General features: G+C 42.0%; 1 long non-coding RNA gene across 4 annotated transcripts in view; it reads right to left on the reverse strand.

The window, feature by feature from the left end:
- The window catches only part of LOC116068200, a 119080-nt gene that overhangs the window by 96407 nt on the left and 2994 nt on the right, over positions 1 to 19679 (reverse strand). For all 4 annotated transcript variants that reach the window (XR_004109492.1, XR_004109490.1, XR_004109489.1 and 1 more), the window contains exons 2-4: positions 17995 to 18189; positions 15630 to 15713; positions 4025 to 4122 (exon numbers count right to left, since the gene is read on the reverse strand). This is a non-coding gene — a long non-coding RNA (uncharacterized LOC116068200). The remainder of the gene's footprint in view (positions 1 to 4024; positions 4123 to 15629; positions 15714 to 17994; positions 18190 to 19679) is intronic.

Raw genomic sequence — 19679 nt, forward strand, 5'->3', positions numbered from 1 at the left:
TTCACCCCGAACACCTCTCAAACTCTGTGTGGTGATTACACCTGCAATTCTAGTACTTTATGTTATATCTAGTACATTATGGTTACACAACGAGTACAAGACCACAACCTAGATAACTTGTGACCCTGCTCCAAAATCAAAATTAAACACAGAATCTCATTAAGTCTATCCTGATGTATCCACAGTGTCATCACAAGCTTGGCTACTGGTTTCTCTCACCCATAGAGACCACTTCCAGTCCCCAGAGTCCAACACACTTTGCATTTCCACTGCTAGGCTGTCTCTCTAGATTGGTTGAACTTGTTAGCATTTTAGTCAGCCACACCGATGTTAAAGTGAGTGTTTCCAAATAGAAAACTAGTAAAACAAACCAACAAAAACTAAACTAAAGAAACAAAACTCACTAGAGCCCAGCTCAGTGTTCTTGTGATTCCTACAGGACAAAACCTAGCATTACAGGCCACTGTCAGTTCAGCACACCTGGCATGTTCGATGAAGTACCCATCAAGTTCTCAAACTTAATATGTTCAACACAGAAGTTTCTTTCCTATATAGAAAGAGATGGGTGTGTTCCAGGTCATATACCATAGACTTCTAATCTTTCTTTGGTACAAAATCATAGGATTTCTATACACACGTACATGAACACACACATTTATATACAAGTAAATGTAATTTGGATTCTATTTAAAAACCTCTTTCAGATAATGGCTTCCATTTCTCACCATCTTCACTACTGACATTCTAGGAAAAGACAGTGATGATGAACATTGTCTACTATATAGGATCTAGAATCACCTAGAAGACCAACCTCTGGGCATGTCTGAGAAGGCATTTCTATACTGGGTTAACTGAGGAGAGAAGGCTCACTGCATTAGTTACTCCTGTTGCTGTGAAAAGACACCATGGCTAAGACTTATGGAAGAAACAGTTTTGTTAGTCTATATTCTGTTGGGATAAGAGTCCATCATGGTCACAAGCAGAAGCCATGGCATGGCAGCCAGAGCCGGGAGCTGATAACTCCCACCCTCAATTACAAGCACAGATTTGGTGATGCTATGTAATTATACAGTCTGTCCCCAGTGGCAAACTTCCTCTATCAAGGCTATACCACTTAAGCCTTCCTAAACAGTACCACAAATGAGGAGCTGTACACTCAGATACCAGAGCCTAGGGAAGACATTTCAAACCATCCCACCCAACCGTAAATAGTAGGTGCAATGTGACCAGCTCTCACACACCCCTGCCTTGTGCTTTCCCATAGTATGGACATACCCTCAAGTCACAAATCCAAACAACCCCCCATTTCCTTCACCCTTCTCAGCTATATGATCACAGCAACAGAAAAGGTAGCTAATAAAGTTGCTTCTTTTTAAGCAGGCTTTCACTATGTAAGCCAGGATCACCTAGAACCTTCTATATAGCCCAGAGTGGCTAGAACTTGAGATCCTCCTGCCTCATCCTCCTGAGTGGTGGCATCACTGACAGCTGTCACCACATTCAAATAGTCCCCATCATTTCTAAGATGAGGATTCTGTTCTACTTGGTTCTATTCCTGCCCTCCTTGCACCTCCTACCCAACATGTCCAACACGTAGCCTACTCTCTGTGAGAGATACTTCCCTCTGATCTTGTCACTGCTTAGCTCTGAGTTGCCTCTCTCTATACATGGTAATAAAATCAACACTCCCAACCAGAGTTACAAGGCTCCACAGGATACAACTCCAGCTATCTAACTTGCCTTTCACCTAGTCATTGTCCATGTCTGAATACTTCTGTGTAGTTGACTCCAACTTAAAGTCATCCCATGTGCTGATATGTTTAGGGCACTTACAGGATCCTTTTTCATCTGCATCTTTCCACTCCATAGAAGCCCTCTCTACTTCTGCACTCTAAGTTATTTGGTACTTGTACACTCACAGTCCATTGTTTTGCATTTTTGACTGTTCCCGTCATACTATCATTGGGAATTTCATTGCATCATATTATGCCCTAAGGATGCTACTGTTGTATGTACTCTACCAACTCTCACTGTTATCAGAGGACAGGGGTCTTGTCAGTGGTACTCCTTAATAGATTTCCAGGTCTAGAACAATATTAGCTGCCAATGCTGATAATTAATGTTTAACATCAACTAATAATTTATTAATAGTTCATTCTTGTAGTTCAAGTGGTAGAGTATTACTTAGCATGCAGGAAGCCCTGTGGTCTATTTCTAGCACCATGTAAATCCAATGTAGTGGTACATATCTGTAATCTCAGCACTTGAGAGAAGTAGGAGAATCAGAGGAGTTCAGGCTCATCCTGTATTATATAGTAAGTTTGAGTACAGCTTAAACTACATGAATGAGATCCTGTCTCAAAATATAAATAAATAATAAATAAACAGACAAATCCTTCAGAATATAAATAAATAAGTAAACAAACAAACGAATGAATGAATAAATAAAGGTTTATTGAGAAGATGATCTCTTTAGGACCCTAATAATTGCTGGTTTCCCAGCTCTTTACCAGAAAGAGTCACCAAGCCATCTCTGTTTATCTGAAGCATTTATGCTCAGGTTTCAAAGCCCAGCATGAAGGTTTTATAAGGCTGCTCCAACCTCCCACCCAAGAGGAGCTAGCCTACCTGCCCTCTGTCTCCACCCTAGCTCTACAGCCACGTCCCCTCAGTGGCCTACAGGACAATGGTGCCTTTCCTATAGAGATGTAACAATTGTGTCATTTGCCTGATACAGGTAGAAGCTAAAAGCCAGAAAAATGTAGATATTTGCCTAAAATTGTAAAACTAAAAAGGAACTGCCAACCCCTGCGCATGTTCTTTGCACATTTCTACGGATGCCTTGAAGTAAATGATCCCAAAGTTTCTTGACTGGGTCTTTCAGCATTTCGCTGCTGACAGATGTGGAGGCACCATCATTTTCTTGCTCCATCGTGTTAGTTGCCTTGTGTATTACTTTGCTCATTGCTATGATCATATACCCAACAAAAACAACTTAATGGAGGGAGGTTTATTCTAGCTTACAGTTTGAGAGGCTACAGTCCAACATGGTTGTGGAGGAATGGTGGCAGAAGAGATGAGGTGACTGGTCACATTGTGTCCACAGACTGGAAGCTGACAGCAGACAGACAGTGGATCGGAGCAATCCACAGGGCAAGCCTACTCCTAGTGGCTCACTTCCTCCAGCAAAACCCCACCTCCTAAAGGTTTCCAGGCCTTCTAAAACAGAGCTGCCAGCTGAAAACACATGAGCTCACTGGAGACATTTCATATTCAAGCTATAATATATGAAGATTTCCATACATTGTAAACATTTCAGAAGTGTCTGAAATAGGTCCATGTATCAACTACTGCTGTTTTGACTTCCTCTGCCTTTGTGTTGCTACCCCTTTACCATTTTCCTCTTATCCACCTAACCTCTGTTAGCTCCACCTAACCTCTGTCCTCTCTAAATTCCCTCCTTTTAGACAGGCAGGTTATCCTGGTGTTAGGCATTGCTGGGAAAAGCTCTGCACGGGAGCAATCGTTTCCCAGAACTCGGTATGATAATACAGATAATGCACTTTAAGATTATAGATGTCTTTCATCCAAAGCCTCCAGATGGCCTGAAAAGTTGAAAAGTTGGAAACCATGCAGTAATCTATTCTAGGCATTCGGGGGGAAAACATAACAGGAAGGGGTCTATATTAGGTAATGGAGATCATGAGAAGTATGCGTATCCAATAAAGCCACATCAATGTTCTAGCACACTCTCATCTGCATCAACCCATGTTTGGCAGCTCTGGGCTCAAAATCAGAGTGTCTCCTTTCCCAGAAGAAACTGCAGGACAGACTCCGAATTACAGGTTTCTTATGAGCCTTAATGATAACTTTTAGATTCTCACAGATTTCTGGTTCTCTGTCTTTGACCTTGGTACCTAAGAAGTTGGACTCCAGGGTTTTCTACCAATTATCAGTCTCTCTTAGTGCCTGTTAATACTGATTTTTCAACATAACAGAATATAGAGTCAGCTAGGACACATACCTTTGGGCCCATATGAGAGAAGAAGTTTCTAGGTCGGGTGAATTGAAGTGGAAAGATCCATTTTACCTATGGGTGGTATCTATCCATTGGCTGTGGTCCTAGAAAGAAAGAAAAGAGTAAAAGAGTTCAGCATAACGTTTATCTCTTTCTGCTTCCTGACTGCTGATGCAATGTGACCAGAAGTCTCATATACCTGCTACATTGGCTTCTCCACCCTTAAACCATGAGCCAAAATCATTCCTTTCTTCCTCTAGTTGTTTTAATTAGGCATTTTGTTACAGCATTGGGAAAAGTAACACAGGACAGTGTCAGTTTCCTGAAGTGGGAATCTCAGTTGTGTCATGTGATGTTTTTCTGGAAGCCATCTTATGAGAGGATGTTTTGCTGAGAACAGACAAATGGTGTTTTTCTGGAAGCTGTCTGGTGAATGGGCATGTGGTGTTTTGCTGGAGTGGATGAGAGGGCACATGATGTTTGGAAAGAGTATAAGTATAACCCGACAGTGGACTGGGCTCTGGCATTGATTCGCCTTGCTAGTCTTCATTGGTCTCGGCTGCTGCTAGTCTTCATCGATGACACTCTTGCATTGGTTTGCCTAGCTTTCTTCTCTGATCTTCACTTGTCATGACTTTGTAGAGAGAACCAAAGAACTTCTGGTGGTGTTTCAGCTGCTTTTTAGTGCTTCAGCAGACTCGTGCTGATCAGATCAGCAGAGCCTTGTGGTTTCTTCTGGATCGAACTGCTGCTGCTGATTCATGTCTGAATGTTCCACTAGTGGACTGGACTGCTGACAGTGAAGATTGTAACCACCCCAAAAGAACTACTACTAAACAGGTCCATATCCCCCTAATCCTGTTAGCCATCTTCCTCCCCTACCTTTGGTTGGTGGGCTATAAGGGAGATTGAAGCATATAAGAACCCTTATTAAAGTAGCTTTTGAAAAATATAAGCCTATATCTTCTCTCTTCTGCCTTCTCTGTTTACTTCTAATTCAGAGAATTGTGATAAGAAAAGAAAAGGCATTCATGGGACATCATTTCAACCTTGTTCAAATTTCTCAGCTGCTCTGCTTCCATGAGCATGCCTAGAGAGCCATTTTCTTTATGTATTTTTTATTGAATTTACTTCCCATGATCCCCCCTTGTCCCCTCTGCTGATTTCTTTTCTTTTCTCTTCTGCTTTCATATCTGTGTGTATGACTCAGTGACTAAATGGAACAATGGCTATATCACTGAACAAAATGTCGCTCCTTCCCTCAGCAGCCATTATTTGAAAAGACATCCTCAGAAAGTGCCACCTTCTTCTACTTTTTACATTCTTTCTGACTCCTCTTTCCTAATGTTACCTGATCCTTGGAGAGAGTGATAGAGATGGCCCATTTAGGACTGTGCACTCTTATTTCCAGCATGGTGACCAGACAGCAGCTAAGACTCATTCAAACATTCAGATTAAACAATGAGAAGGTCTCTGTTAGTAACTTCATTAGTAAGAGAATTAGCTGGGCAAGGTATCTAGTTTGGGTCCAAAATGGACTGTCTTAAAGGCAGAAGCTCACTCCAGCCTGGGAAACAATGACCATGGGCTATTCTTCAGACACATCCAGAGAACAGGGAGTATTTTGTTATTTTAACTAGCATGCAGTCTCTGGAGGTCCTCCTGGTAGACATCAATCTTTTACAGTTTACAGCCCATAATGATATCTGGGGGGGATATGAGAATACAGTGTCCCAGAGAGTCCCTTGTACCAAATAGGAAGACAGACTGAACTTGAGTCTTTAGAACAAGAAAAATACATCCTTTTTGCTGTGGAATTAAAAAAGAGGTGAGCAAATTATAAGTGACTTTTAAAGCATACAATAAGACTTCCAGCCCTATTCATGGGGGTGGGGGGGAGAAATAATTGGTACTTCACATCAGTATTTTCCATGAACTACTTGAAAAACAGAGAAAAATGTGTCATTTCTCTGGAGCCACATCCCACTGTTCTTCAAAGCACCTTGCTTAGGAATAAATAATCATTCCTCGCTGGTGATTGGCACATTGAGCAACTCTGTCTTGGGCAAAATGTATCAGAAAGTCAATGGCTGATTTCACCTAATATATCCAGAGTCTTTGGAGTGAAAAAGAATAGAAAAAGATGCCACACCCTGTCTCTAGAGGAGGGTCACACTCAAAAGTGCCTGTTGACTCTGTGGGACAGGAGTAGGGTGCCTTGCAGATAAAAACCCTGACTGTGCCCCCAGGGACTACGGACTGCATTTCTTGACTGCATTTGGAACTTCACTTCCTTAGTTCCAATACAGTGAAACACATCTGTGACATTTACCCTTAAATTAGATGAAAAATGATCTCAGGACAAGCTAATTTGTTGGAAAATGCTGTGTGTTCCTGGTGTTTCTCATCTTCGTGGGAAAAGTTGGAAATCTAAGTAAAACGATTCCCATCCCCTGTGGGGGGGAAGGGGGACAGAGCAGAGCTTGCCAAGGTAATGTGTTGTAGATTGCGTATGGAAGGGAGGTTAACTATCTCAGAGACAAATATTTTGTTATTTCTTGGCAGAAGGTTGAGGAGTGGGCGTTTGAAGTTAATGCCCTGAGTCCCGCTTCTAAATGTTTCCATGTCCTTCTGGCAGCCATGTGATATTAAAATCTTCAGTAAATTAAGTAAATGAGTAAAACATGTTCCATAATGAGATGGGGACAGACTTCATGAATTATTCCTTCCACCCGTGAAAATACCACCAGGTAACCTGCAGAACAGATCTTGGTCTCCTGTGATCCTTCTTTAGAACTCAAAAATCCAGAGACCGCATCAGGGCATAAGGATAGCCAGTGACTTATTCATCATGTTCACGTACTTTCAGAGAATACTCTATTTCAGTATCTATCTCTATGGGGGCGCAGACTTTTTATTCTGGAACACCAGCGCCTTCTCTTCCTGTGAATCAACTCTCCTGTAGCTGCAGCCTCCTCATCGGTGAGTCTATCCTGAGCTGGCAGGTGGTGGAGATGCCCATGTTAATAGCTCATGGGATTTACTGCCTCCGCAGTCCTGTTTCTCCTCCCTGCTAACCTACAGATCAGATCTCTGAAGATCTGATGTAGATCTATAGATAGAGATCTCAGTGAAGCTAAGAAGCAGGCGTGTTTGTCTACTGTGCACTTTGAAGCTATTTTCCTGGTTTCTAGTTCTTCCAGGAAGTTGCCCCAGGGCTTAGACTCAACCTTAGGTGCCATTAAGATCTGGGAACCTGCTTACAAAGCTCTCAGTGGCTGAGTGCCCACATTCTTGTCTTGCTCCAGATTTGCATTGCCATGCTTACCTAGACATTTGAAAAGCATCCCAAATTGTAAGCCTTCTAGATGGCAAAAACCAACACCTTCATTGCACCAGCTCCTGTGATCATGACTCTCTCAATACAGAGATGGGCCTGCCTAGCTGTTCTTCCTGCAGTTCAGTTAGCATCCAATTTCCTGACCCAAGCCAAACTGTGAGCCACAGGCATGGCCACTTATAGCAGAACTATATCAGTAGTTCCTAAACTGCTGGGTGACTTGAGCTGTTCTTTTTCTTCTAGAAACTGGTATTCAACCCAACTAACAGCCAACTACACGCCTGAAGCCTTGCCTGTTCACCCCTGTGGACTTGGACCTAGCTTAGGGCTCCTCACACATTTTCTGCCCTGGACTCAGTTTGACCTTCCATTTTGCAGTTGAGTGCTCTAGCTTGGCTTTCAAACCCAACTCCAGCAGCTCCAGCAGCAGCTTCCTCCTGGCACTGGGCTGGGTCCTTTTCTCACCATCATAGACTTTCAACCCACTTCTGAAATGTTTTGAGTTCTGCTATACCCCTTTTAACTTGTATCCATTCTGTAAACCATATAGACGTGAGACGTGCATACAGATAAATGTACTGTATACTGTGTGACATGAGAGTTAATATCACGACTTAAGGCTGAATAAGGAAAGATGCATTCATTGTCTGACCGATGACCAAGGGAGGCAGGATTATATACAACAAACTGGTGACACTGAAACCACTAAATACTGTGAATTTATTGTTAATCAAGAAAGTCTGACATTTTAGAAAGGCTCACATATGTTTGTCTATGTTTCTGCAATACCATTCATGTACAAGAGGATAGAGAAGGAGAGAACTGCTCTCTCAGTCTCTTCCACCACCTCAGCTGCCCACTCCTTCTCAGAGTCTGAGGCGCTAACATCATCCGCATGATTTTATCATGTTCTTACTTGGATTAGCTCCTGGTTTTGCAGCCAGCAGAGTCCCTCCATGCAGCTTCCCAGACACTCAAGTGTTTGCTAACTCCCCACAGAGAAACTGGTGGATGTGGGCAGTAGGGACTGCTGGATGAGGCCTCCTCTTCTTCCCTCTGCCTTTAACTCATGTGTCTCCATTACTCACACTGCATCTGCTAGAATTCCATGGGATATTTTGCTCAATGTAGATTCTATGTATTTTCTGTTGATAACATTAAAAACTCATCCCCAGGGACCCCACAGATTCCCTCTTCTAGATCCTTGCCACCTCTGACTGGAATACCAGTTTTCTCTGCTCCAGCCCTACCACCACATTTCTGACTTAGGAGAAACTGTCTGGTCCTTTCAAATGCCGAGGGCTATAATAGGGTAGGGAGAGAGCCCAGTTTTTAAAGTGCTTGTTATGCAAGCACAAGGAACTGAGTTCAAGCTCTAGAACCCAGGTAAAATTTTGGGTTTGGTGGCACACATATTAGTCCCAGTGTGAGAGATGGACAGGGGCAGATTTCTGAGCTCACCAATCAGCCAGCTCAGCTAAATGGGATCCAGGGTCAGTGAGAGATTCTGTCTCAAAAATAAGATGAAGTACTTCAGAAAGACATCTGACATCAACCTCTGGCCTCTCCATACCTACATACACATGTGCATGCACAGTACAAAGACCTAAATGAAACTCATTTACAAACACACACACACACACACACACACACACACACACACACACACACAATGCTAGAGGGGTGTGATTGACAATACCCAAATTTCTGTTTATTAGTGAATTTGCGTGCTTTTTTGTTTGTTTGTCTGCTTTTTGTTGTTCTTGTTGTTGTTGTTGTTGTTGTTTCTGCCTCAGACCTATAATAGACCTCTGAGGTTTCAAGAATCTGCATCCAACTGCTGAGTGGGAAATTCAGTATTTTCCCCGACTTCTTCTAGCAAATCTTACATGAACACTATTACCGTTTATCTAATAATTCTGCAGTTTGACAGGTAATGTGATAAAAGACAACACATGATAAATTTTCTTATAATAACCTATAAAGTCTTGTTAGAATTATTTCCCTAATGATATTGTTTTATCACATGAGATTTTTAAAAAGGAACAATCTATTGCCTGTTTCAGAAAGTAATTTTTTTCATACAATGATTTTCTTTTTATGCAAAGATTTAGTGGAAGTTGCTGCTAAAAGAAATCAGTGGCAACCCCAGCTGTTCTTGAGGATGAGAAAAAGGCCCTGATGTTGTTTACTCGATGTGATTTTTCCAAAAGTCTGGAACTAACTTGATACTTACCACATTTATAGTCATCTTATTTACAGTATTTGGAGCTGAATGACCAGGCTTGGAATTGGAGAAAGTTTGTTGTAACTGGGATTCTGGATTGGTTCATGGTTTTGCTAACTCCCTTGCCAGAACTCACTCTGTGTTAATAATGTCTCCACCCAAGTCATTACATTTTTCTCTGAAAATTATTGGGCAATAAATGTTGGAACATAACTCACGAGATACAGTAATGGAATTAATGTTTGTGGTACTGTAGTGCCTAACTGATGAATGGATTATTGGACAACAGAGCTGACTGAGAACATAGTGCCTTCTAATTGGGAGCAAGAATAATTGTCTCTTTCAAACATTGATGCTGCTGGGTACCTAGCCATAGACTAGAATGTAAATAATTACAGAGGGTAAGCTTGATGCTAGATGTAGATCCATCCCTTTTATCTATGGCCAAATTGACTTGGCTTTTCTCTTCTTGTTTAAAAAAAATCTCCTCAGCTTCATCCTACCCATCCCCAAATTCCTGGCTCTCTGTACCAACTAAAGACAGCATCACATCTTCCACATCTCCTGCTTTGAAGCAGTCTTGCTGTATAGCTTAAGCTGGCCTTGAACTGGAGATCAGCACCAGTCCAGTACTAGGATCATAAAGGAATATATACCTGGCTTACCATATCTCACTTTTATTGCTACCTAACCTATCCCTTTTAATTCTGTTTTCATTGCTTACTGGTCATTAGAACTGTAGATTTTTTTTCTGATTTTTTTTTTTTTTATAAAAATTCTACATAGAGTTTGGTGAAATCTAAGCCCACCAATTTCCATTCCACAGCTTTAAAATACATATTGGTAAACACTCTTTGCTTTTTTATCTCTTAATTTCCAGACTCTTTTGTTGGAGGAAATTGGCATTTTATGTCAGTTTTGTAAATCAGGGATCAGAGGAACTCAGAAGTAACTATCTCCACCCAGCGCAGAATTAATTAAAGCCATACTGCCCTCTCTTTACTCATTCAGCCGTGAGTGTGTTTAATGACCTGTGTCTGTTGTTGGCCTCAGTCCTGGAAATGTGTTATAGGAACAGTGACATTCTCATTGTGTCAAGCTGTAGCACAGACTATGTGTAGAATCAAGGGTGCCATGTGGACAGCAAGAGACTGTGGCTGGCACTGTGAGATATTTACTAGATAAGACATACTCATGAAATTCAAAATTTGATCACTTGGCATAATCGGTATATTAAAGAGCAGCCATGGACTATGGTTCAGTAGGTAAAGTGCTTGCCTAGCATGCATAGAGACCTAGGTTCTATCCCAAGTACTGCACAAATCTGAAGCAGTACATACCTGTAACCTCAGCAGGTACAAGCAAAAGGAATGCAAGGTCACTCTTGGATGTATGGCATACTCATTCCAAGCCACACTAAGGTACATGAGACTCTGTCTCAAAACCATGAAAATAAAAACACAAAATAATTTAGCTGAAGACAAAACAAAACCAAAAAACCCTAGCACATAAACTCAGCACCCAAGATACACAAACATGGCTGTAGACTTTGGGGATCACATAATCCTCTATTTTGTGATCCTTACTACAAATCCTAAAGTCTGACAAAGGACAGGGGTCTGGCAGCAGGCCATCCTGCTGGCTTCAAGAGTATCCAATGTACTCCTCCAAGGACATTCTAGTCTAAAGGTATTTGTGGATGATCTTGTTCCTTCACTGCTTACCCTGTAATTCACACTGTAGTTCAAAGTGACACCAGCAGGGAAAGAAGCTGAAGAGCTCTTGTAACCTTGGCCTTTGAAGAGGTTGTCACCAACCTTGGTGCAGTTTCTCAAGAAAGGTGCCCCCAGGTCAACACAGGAGATTCTTCAATGTCCTCCAAGGCCAGTGGTGGTGTATCTCATTTTTTGGACAATCAGGAAAATCCAGGATTCAGATCAAAGCCAACTGAAAATATGAAAGCCATTTCCACCCCAGCTGAGGTGTCTTGAACAACATGTGAAAAACTCAGAAAAGGGGTAGAGATGTGGTTTATTTGGCTGATGGTTTGCCTAGCAATACAAAGCTGTCAGTTTGACCCTCAGCACTGCATAAGTTGGGCATGGTGGTATACATCTATAATATCAGGTAGGGGTAGGAGGATCAGAAGTTCAAGGTCATGCTTAGCCACAGAATGAGTTCTAGAACAGCCTAGGCAATATGAGACCATGCATGTCTCAAAAGTAGATAGATGAATGAATGAATGAATGAATGAATGAATGAGGAAAGTGGCCATAGGAAGATAGATCAAACAGATGCACAGGGCTATAAGAACTAAGTAACATCAGCTCTTTGTCATTTTCACTGAACCAGGTCACCTCCTCTAATTATGACTGAAAACTATTCAAGCATTGAATAATCGTAGTATGTGAAGACTGCTGTGCTTATGGGCTGCCACTGTCCTACAAAATCTGCATGTAGAATTGATCTCCAAGCCAAGGATATTTGACCTCTGCTGTATCAAGGGCTCCATTTGCAATTTCCCAGAAGCCCAGTGGTTCTGCCTGATTTGCATTGGTATTTGCATTAATCTACATATGCATGATTTGCAGGTTTGGACTAGGAGTTGAGTACATCTTCTTATTTGTCTGAAAGTTTAGAATTGGAAGTAAAAAATGGAGATTATAGCTATCCAAGAGAGAATAGTTGTGGTCCAGGAAATATCTTTTAGTTCTTCCTGAATGTGTCATTTCAGGTAAGGATGTAACTAAAACTCATGTTCTTTTGGAACTTAAAGTTCTTTAGACATAACTGCAGTCAATCCTCTGCTTTCCATTTCTACAGAGTCAAGGGGTCAGAACCTATCAGCTAAAAATCTCTGCTTTACTGTTTTCACCTCTTGTCCTTCACCCACAAATGCTGAGATTACAAGTACACACTACCATACTCAGTGTAAATATTCCTGTGTGTGTATGCTCATGTGCATGCACATCTCATGCTTGTGTGAACATTTTGGTCTATAGTACACAGGTGTGCAGATATCTATGCATTTGAATGCAACTGCCTCTTGAAGTCAGAGAACAATCCCAGCTGTAATTTTTCAGGTGCTGCCTATCTTGGTTCTTGAGATATATTCTCTCTCTGTCCTGGGGATTGCCAAGTAGACCAGCCTGGCTGGCTAAGGAAACAAGGAATCCTCCTGTCTCTGTCTCCCCAGTGCTGGAATTCCAACTTACTTGGATTTTTTCTACATGCTCTTTGAAGAAGATCCCATCCAGGTTCCCATGTTTGCATAGCAAGCAGTTTACTGACTGAGCCATATCCCAGTCCCCAAACTTAAATCTTCTTAGATTCATATTGCTGCCATAAATTGGATATTGTTCCTAGACTGAGAACTTGCAAATCAGCCACATGCCAAACATCAAACAATCAGAGAGAAATAAGAGAAGCTTTTAGCTTTCAAGCCATATCCATGACTCAGAAACCCAAGGCTAAGCTCTATCCAGACTTGAGTCCTCCTAATTATTCTTAGCCTTCTGCTCCAGATCTCTGTCTGTCTCTGTCTCTGTCTGTCTCTGTCTCTGTCTGTCTCTGTCTCTGTCTCTGTCTGTCTCTGTCTGTCTCTGTCTGTCTCTCTCTATCTCTGTCTCTGTCTCTCTGTCTCTGTCTCTGTCTCTGTCTCTCTCTCTCCTCTCTCTCCTCTCTCTCTCTCTCTCTCTCTCTCTCTCTCTCTCTCTCTCTCTCTCTCTCTCTCATACCCACACACACACACACATACACCTCCAGCTCTATGTCTTGGGACAATCTGGTGACAATGAGTAGAAGGTGAGTGGACTGACTGGAGAACAAAGCAGAAACTTTTCCAAAGCCCAGCTTACTTAGTCCCTTGGCAGCTAGAAACCTTCTAGTATTGAACTATTATTTTATCCTCTATAGTTCTCAGTAATAATTAACCAGGAATTACAACAACAGAGTTTAAATCCATTCCTTTTATGTTCACTTAGAATTGGATCAGCTACGGCCAGCTACAAAGAAGACACTCAGTCACATGCCACAGTGGCAATTAGTCGACAACCCTGTGAATCACGATCAAATTATCTTTCCATTTATGTTCTCCAGAATTATTCTTTTAAGTCTCTTTAAATTTTCCCCTTAGGTTCTATTTTTTGTCTTAATTTACTTGGCTCTCCACAGAATGATGAGAGCAGATCTTCAGGTGGCTTGAAGTAATGTGTTAAAAAAAAAAATCCTCCTTCTATGGTTTGAGGGTTTGCATGTGTGTGTTTGTGAGAGACTGGGGGTGAGAGGGGGAAAGAGAGGGGGAGAGAGAAACTGAGACAGAAAGAGGGGGAGAGAGAAGCAAAAATAGACAGAGAAGAGAGAGAAGAGGGAGGGAAGGGGAGAGGGAGAGGCAGAGGGAGAGGGAGAAGCAGAGGGAGAGAGAGAGAGAGAGAGAACTTCAACATGTGTTTTTTTTTTTTTCCAAAATAAACATTTGTTCCACTTTCCCTGCCAGGAAACTTATCCCTGTACTAAGTACAGCAACATGGGGGAAGAAGGGACTCCGATTCAGTCAGACACATGTCACATGACCAGACGTTAGTTCTCAAAGGTGGGTGTGGAGCAAGGCCTCTGACCCCAGCCAGACCCTGGGCTTCTGGATCCACAGTGGGATACTCACTTCTTGTTCTCATTTCCCTGTTTAAAGATGAAATGAGGGTTCCTTCTTCCATCCCCTGAGCCCTCATCTGTATCTGGTGACATGAGACATCAGAAACGTGTCCATTGTGGAGGAGAAGCACAAAATAGCTCAAGTGTCTGCTGGGAAGCCTTCGTTTTCTTGAATAGCTCCAAATTAAACAATATTGTTCTTTTCTCCACAGAAAGCTAAGAACATTTTCTGGAAATTCCAACATTTCGACGCTCAAGTTTCATTTCCCACCCTGCCAAACACACACAGAAATGCCACAAAAATCCCCTTTCTGGCTGTACTCTCTAGATTTTAGTGTCAAAATTTTGATAAATCAGTATAAAGTTCAATAAAACATTTGGTGTGTCTGTATCTTTGTGTGGTGCACATGTGTGTGTTTTGTGTGGTATGTGTGCGCGTGTGTGTGTGGGGCGTGTTTCTCACACCTTATCCTATTGGGAACATTTGAGGGTTTGCATGACTTAATTCAGTCCCACACTGTTTCCTCTCCTCTTAGACATAATTGTTTAACAGAATGCCCCCACCCATACTTCTCACCCCTTATCAAGTGCCTTTATTTCTTCTCACATGATCTTATTTAGCTCTCTTTTCTCCTTTTCCTTCTCCTCTCCCTCCATACTCTTCTCCCTTCTCCTCCCCTCCTTTCCTTTCCTCCTCTCCTGTCCTCTCCCCTTCCCTCTCTTCCTCTCCCCCTCCTCCCCCATCCTCTGCTTCCCCTCTTCTTCCTCTTTCCTCACCCTTCTTCTCCCCTCCCTTCCTCTTTCTCCCCTCCCCCTCCTCTCACCCTTTTTTCTCCTCTCCCTCCCCTCCCTCTCCCTCCCCTCATCGCCTTTCCCCACTCTCTTCCCCTCCCCTCCTCTCTTCCTCTCTTCTTCCCTCTCCTCCTTTCCTTTCCTTCTCTCTACCTTCTTTCTTTTTCATTTCAGGAGCCTTTTCATAAACATCTGATATTCTGACACTGGAGAGGCGACTAGCTGTCCAACGTATGTTGCTCTTGCAGAGAACCTGGGTTCAGTTCCCAGCACTCACACCCATCACAACTATTCACAACTCCAGCCACAGGGATCCAAATTCCTCTTCTGACCTGATCAAACACCAGGCATGCACATGGTGCACAGATATACATGCAGGCAGAGTGTTTGCACATAAATAAAGTATATCTTTTTAAAATAAAATAAATCTTTTTTTAAAAATCTGATATTCTAATTAGGCCTAACACAGAAAGAAAAAAAAAAAGGAAAATGTACCTCAACTTTCTGAGTGCTCCTTTCAGGATTCTACTGAGAAGATATGTGGCCGTGAGACGATGAAACGACAGGAGCCTCCATGCAGAGGTTGTGAATGGCACACTCACCTGCATCTGCTTGTTTTCACCATCCTTTTTTTTGTTTGCCTGAACTTGCAGATACTTCTGTATCAGCTCCCTGCTTCCTCTTCACTGTCATGAAATAAATAAGCAGGATAATCTTTGAGTGCAAATCAGATTACATCACCCATCACTGCTACCCAGGTCTTCAATGCCTTGTCATTTCTGCACTTAACTTGTCTGTCACCTCCATGCTCCCAGACATCACCAGGTGGCTGAGCATGTAGGGGGCTCAGGCCACGAAAGGCCATTAGTCCTTGTGCCTCTTTATATGTGATTCAGATCTCCACTCAGAGTTCCTAATCTCAGATGAGCTCACTACCTCACCTTTTGCTACACCTGGCTTTTCTCCTTTTGTGGTGTCACAAGACCATTATTACTATTTTATTGTTCTCTTTAAAATACATTATTTTTACCAACAGGGAATGTAGGATCTCACTCACCACTGTATCTCCAAAGCTAAAATTACTTGTCATATCTGCAGGGCTTACTAAACATTTGTCAACACATGAATCATTCTCATATAATCACTTGATAGGTTTGCTGTAATTTGGTATTATTCCTTGGAGGGGTATGTAGTTTCTCAAAAGAAAATATGGACTCCTTTTAGAAGAGACATGATTTTGATTCATTGGTCTAGGGAGACAGCTCAATCAGCATGTATTTAACATGCAAACATAAGGACCTGAGTTCAAGCTCTATCACCTACATAAAAATACCAGGCATGGTGGTATATACCTGTAATACACTCCAGCTTTGAAGAGGCAGAAACAGGCAGATCCCTGGCCAGGCAAATTAGCTCAATCAGTGACACATCAACATCTAGCACACATGGACATACACACCATCACTACCACCACCACCACCACCACCACCATCAACACTACCACTACCACCACAACCATCAAATTTTGACAGGTTTATTTGTATGAAAACAATTCAATGCCTACCTGAGAGTTTCTGTTTTCTCAATATGCCCCAATTCCCTGAAGCCCTTCAGTAATGTGTTTCCACCCCCTCAACAACTCATCTCTAACATTTGACAAGAGAAAGAGAAAGTGAGGTAGAGAAAAGCTGAAGACTTAAGGATGTAGGAACCAGACAGCCATAGCACAAAGGTAGTGGGATCATAGAAATAGATCACCTTTGTCCCTCTTTCATCTAACCATCCCAGAAACATCGAGTTGCTGCTAGAGATGCTCAAAATTGAAACCAGGATTGCCAGGGTTGTGGCTGGGTGTTGATGAGTGGGAACATGGGGAAGCAGATTTCCTTGGTGGCATGTTTATTTCTTGCAAAGTGGACTTGATTGCAGAACTGGCATTTATTAAGAAGAGTTTATTGGGAGGTGCTGGGAGAGAAATCTGAACTTAAATATCCTCAGAAAAGACTGGGGAGGTGAGATACACTGTAGACCTGTAATAAATAATCCAAGGAACTAAAGCGAAAACCTGCTGTCTTCATTTTTAGTGAACCTAACAGAACATTTTTCTCTAGATGTCTCACTGGCCTTTGATAGGAATTTATAATACTGGGGATTTTGTAAAACTTCAGGTCTGGTAAGACCAGGCTAAATTGATAGAAAAAGTGTACAGAGGGCTATTTTCAAGCTCACCATGGAATTTACAGTTACTAAGTCAGGCATGCTGGAAACCAGGCTCTGAATGAAACAAACCAGCCCAGGCTTAACCAGCACAACACTAGAGGTCCAGACAAATCACGAACGTGCAGGAAACGCCACACATTCACAAGTCCACTGCTGGGCACCTCTCTAGTTCTCTCATCTTCTCATTAATTCATTACTTCAGTAACCTTCAGATAGAGTTTTGTGTCTTCTAGCACCAGGAACTTCTCTATTGTGGGGATTCAAGGCATTTTTTTCCTTGTAGTTTAGATTCTATTTTATCAGGACATTTCTTCCCCCTGTGGAAGAAAGTTGGCTGCCTTGGGAAAAACAATAAGAATTTTTCTCAAGGAGAGAAAACAATAGATTTCAAACCACCGGGGAAGGTTAAGTAGAGATTGGGAAGTTGATGGTCATCTAAGACACAGACTCAATTTTTATCTCAGAGAGCAGTGTGGATTTAAGGACGCCAGCCCTCAGTTAATCAGCCAGCTCTGCTTTCATTCCAAGACTTCTTACTTCATCCCTGAATTCTGGCCAGCATTACCCCAGCAGTTTCCACACTCAGGATGCAGGAGATGTGCAAGGAGGTCCTTAGTAAATAACTCACAGGAAGGCCTTCTCTTTAATTCGATAAATTCTTAATTCCATAATCTTTTAAGTGCTTGGATACACTTACTGATTTTTTTTTTTTTTGAGTCCCAGTTCTTCCCTAAGGTGGGAAATTACCTTCGCCTTTTTTTCTGTTGCAGTGAGAGGACCCAGATCTTCAGTCAGAAGTTGACGTGGTGCAACCTGTTGTAGCAAATATAGCAGTGTGGACATTTCATAATCATCCAGAAGCTGCTGCTTCTCACCTGAAAACTCCAAGCTCTCTCAGGAGTGACTGTCAGGTGTAAACTGCTTCCGATTTCTACAGAAAAGCTTGAAAACAAAAGAACAGTTGCAATGGGCATGTCTTAGACTTTAACTTACTCATTTCCTAATATATGATACAGCATCTCACTCTTACCATATCCACTCTGGTCTGGAATTTGTTCTGTAATCCAGTTTATCTCAAACTTGCATATAGCCCAGGCTGGCCCAGAACTCACTATGTAGCCCAGATTTGCCTAGAATTCTATGCAACTCCAGCTGGCCTTTACCTTAAGGAAATCCTTCTGCTGCAGCCTCCAAAGTGCTGTGATTACAGGAATGAACTAACATACCTGGCGTATGGATTTCCACGTGAGTGTATTTCCTGTGTGATCACTGAGTATCTAAAGAGAGGTCGCCCCCATCATGAGAAGTTGTGGGCTCTGCAGACTGGTGTGCACTGTGCATGGCTTGCTTTCCCATGATGGAGCTCTTCTAGCTTTATGCTAGAGTCTTTGAACTGGAAACACCTTTGTTTTTTGTTTTAGGGGATTGTTGTTGGTTGGTTGGTTCATTGTTCCTGAAATAGGGTCTCACATAGCCCAGCTGACCTCTGCTTTGCTGTGTAGCCAAGGGTTACATTGAACTCCTCATCCTCCTGCATCTATTCACTTCATTTTCCAAAGTACACTGTAGCTTTAATAAGGCTAAGCCTCAGACTCAGACTTTAAGCTGATCAACTAATTTTTCTATCATTCTAAAATTTTATACTGGGATGCCAGGCACTTATCACCACACTCAGCTTAGAAGGATTTTAAAAATACACTATTTACCCCAATTTCTCAAAATGCCTATAGACATATAGAAAAAAACAAAACAAAACAAAAACAAAACAAAACAAACAAACAAAACCCCTCCTATCTGAGCCCACATCTACACCTTTCTGGCTCAAACCGTAGCCTCTTAGCGGAGGTCTAGGAAGAATGTCCCTTGCCTTTACATAATGGCTCATGGAAGAGTCAAATGCTGTGACCCTAGGAAGTTTACATCTAGTCTTTCTACAGCTCAGATGATTCCCCGGAGAAAGGTTTTCATTACTTTAAGTTGTCATGGAATCTAATCCTTTAGTTTGCTTAAGTCTTATGAAGTTCAAAGGTTATAGGTGGATGAGGTACTGAAGAAAAGAGACAGCCTGGTTCCCAGTCCTTTACTCAGGAAGGATACCATGATTCTAGCAGGAACCTGGCAGTTTTGTTGCTTTCTGAAGGAATTCCTGTATCCAGGGCAAGTGTAAAGAGATATTTGAAGGCCAAAAACAAGAACTTTTAAAGAGGAGGGGACTCTGCATGTTTGTGGGAAACTGAGATTTTAAAAAAGGTTCTTGCTTTTGGATTACAACACAAATTGATATTCAGGAAACCAGGGCACTGTTCTTTTGAAGGGTTCTTTGACACAAAACAGAAGACCTGCCTAACTCTCATAGCTCTCCACAGAGCCAAGTAATTCTCAGTTAGAGATACAGTCTCATGTTGAAAATGAAGGAGGAGGAGGAGGAGGAG

Source organism: Mastomys coucha, unplaced genomic scaffold, assembly GCF_008632895.1.
Source record: "Mastomys coucha isolate ucsf_1 unplaced genomic scaffold, UCSF_Mcou_1 pScaffold22, whole genome shotgun sequence".
Classification (NCBI taxonomy): Eukaryota; Metazoa; Chordata; class Mammalia; order Rodentia; family Muridae; genus Mastomys; species Mastomys coucha.